The following is a 2969-nucleotide window of genomic DNA, read 5'->3' on the forward strand; positions in this document are numbered from 1 at the left end:
AAAAACAATGAATACTGTATATTAAAAAAACCTGCACTCACATGTTTACTGCAACAATATTTCCAATAGCCAAGATATTATATCAAAATAGATATTTGTAAATGGATGAATAGACAAAGAAAATGTGATATATACTTAAGTCTCTTAAATATATGTATGCATACATATATGAAATATACCCAATAATACAAAAGAATGATCCTGAATATTTGCAACAAAGTGGATGGACTTGGAGATCATTATGCTAAGTGAAATGAGCCAGAACTAGAAATACAAATACCAAATGTTTTATCTCTTATGAGGAAGAGATAAAACACATGCAAACACATATAATCAATATACTGATTATTAATATCACAAGAGTATTATCTATACAAAGATTACATTATATATTCAAAATAGATATTTGAGATGAATCTAAAGTAGTGATTACTAGAGCATAGGAAGCGTAGGGAGACTTGAGAGATTCAATAATGTGTACCAAAACAGTCATGTGATGGGTTCTGGTATTCCACAGAACAACGAGGTAATGATAATCTGCAATAAATAAAATGAAAGGAATAATTGTTTGAAATAATTAGTTTATGCTATGTATATTTATTGAAATTGTACCCCATAGGCCGGCGCAGTGGCTCACTTTGTTAATCGACCTGCAGCGCCGGCATCCCATATGGGTGCTGTACCGGTTGCTCTTCTTCCAGTCCATCTCTCTGCTGTGGTCCGGGAGGGCAATGGAGGATGGCCCAAGTGCTTGGGCCCCTGCACCAGCATGGGAGACCAGGAGGAAGTGCCTGGCTCCTGGCTTCGGATCAGCGCAGCGCCTGCCATGGCGGCCATTTTGGGGGTGAAACAATGGAAGGAAGACCTCTCTCTCTCTCTTTCTCTCTCTCTCACTGTCTAACTCTGCATGTCAAATAAAAAAAAAAAAAGAAATTGTGACCATAAAATGAACAGACATTTCATATTAATCGAAAATTTTTAAACAATTAATGTTTTTCAAAAGCAAAATTGCAAACAAATGAAATTATCCACATACGGCATTAGTTAAATAAACTCTAGTGCCTCCACACTAAAAAAGAAAAAATAAAGTGATTTGGAAGAATTAAGAGACCCAGAGATCTAGAAAGATTTGAACCAAATGGGTAACGAGACAATGCCAAGAAAAAAATCTGCCCTGTGGTTAACACAGCTTTTACAGGAATACTTCCTAACCAATATTCTTTCATTTCTTTTAATATACACACTTCATAGATGGGAGGACATATAGACTGATGATAAATAAATCTATCCATATTTTATATAAAAATTAAGGATATATAGCTTTTATAATATAGTATTCATCTACTTAAATCACAAAATGTAGTGCTTTTTAGTACATTCAGAGTTGCACAACTAAGCTAAAATCAATATAAGAACATTTTTATCACCCTAAACACATCATGCTCATGAACAGTCATTTCTCATCATCTCCCTGTGTACTCATCACTATATAGCCACTAATCTACTTTCTTTCTCTATTTGCTTATGATAGACACTTTATATATAAAAAAACCACACATGCACTATGTTTTCTTTTGAAAGTGGGTGTTTTTACTTGAAACACCATTTTATTCCAATTTCTTGTATAATGAGATGATGATGGATATAGGTTCTTTACATCTGTTATGAACTGTTTTGGTTTAGGCATATCTCCTTGTCCCTCTAGCTTTTCCCATCTCACAGCCTCTGGCTTTTTCATTTTAATTTCAATCTTTGTTGAAAGTACTTTAAAGGTACTCTGTTCTGGAATTATAGGATGCAGAAGTCTCAATTTTAAATTGTAATCCTCTCCAGAAGGAAGTTTCACTACAGCAGACAACTCTTTTTCTGAAAATTCCTCATTTACATCATTCTTCTGAACATTCTTGGTCATAAGTGTAATGATTGCTTGAGATTCTGTTTGCTACCAGTCCTTCTTGATGTTTGACTGAGTCCGCTGGGGTGCAGACACTTCAGATTCCGAACCATTCTGAGCTTCTTGACCCTTTTAATCCAGACCATGAAATTAGCACCTGCTCTATCTAACTTCTGTCCTCCTGTAAGCGCTTCCAGAGCAGCAGCGTAGTGTTTCTCATGATATTCACATACCCCTTTTCTCAGCAGGGCAGTGGAATTATTTGGATTGAGTTTCAGCGATTTCTTTGCATCAGCAACAGCATCACAGTAATTCCCAAGAAGAATCTAACAATAAGCTCTTTGACAGTAATACTGTGCATCATCTGGTTTCTGTTCCAAAGCCTTCATCAGCTCCTCTAACGCCGCCTGGGGGTCCTCGTCCATCACCGCATCTGGGAAGGTCTGGGCAACCCTCTGGGCTGCCGCAGGTCCTCCTGCCGCGGCTCCATCCCTGATAGTCGTTGCTGCTGCTACTGCGGGGAAGCCATTGTAATCCATAAGCTGTACATTGGAAATTTATATTCATTAAATAAAAGTTAAAAAAAAATAAAATAGAGTGATTTTAATGGTTAAAAAAAAAAAAGAAACACCATTTTCAAGTTTCATTCCTGTTGTTGCAGGCATCAGAAATGTATTAGTTATTGCAAAATAGTATTCCATTTTATTAATGCCTTCGTAGGTTAATAGACACTTGGCTAGTTTTCATTTTTTGATGATTATGAATAGTGCTGCTAAAGATATTTGGGCACAAATCTTTAATGGATATCAGTTTCTTTTTTCATAGATGGAAGTAAGTATCTATGAGCGCAATAGCTGTTATGTGGTAACATTCATTTAAGGTTTTGAGATAGTGTTGGATTGCTATTTGAAGTGCCACTTATTAAAGGAGAATCTTTACAGAAATATGACAAGTCAGTGGAAAATAACAGCTAAAACTATGTAAAGATTCAAAAATTTAATAACTTATTAACATTAGAAATTCAGAATAATATATTTTTACAGTATACATTTTAATACACACACAAAACACAAGA

At 35.3% G+C, this 2969-nt stretch overlaps 1 pseudogene; it reads right to left on the reverse strand.

The window, feature by feature from the left end:
• Window positions 1–489: 489 nt before the first annotated feature.
• Window positions 490–2433, reverse strand: LOC133772286 (protein SGT1 homolog; annotated as a pseudogene).
• Between the last annotated feature and the right edge of the window lie 536 nt (window positions 2434–2969).

Source organism: Lepus europaeus, chromosome 13 (genome assembly GCF_033115175.1).
Source record: "Lepus europaeus isolate LE1 chromosome 13, mLepTim1.pri, whole genome shotgun sequence".
In the NCBI taxonomy this organism is placed as follows: domain Eukaryota; kingdom Metazoa; phylum Chordata; class Mammalia; order Lagomorpha; family Leporidae; genus Lepus; species Lepus europaeus.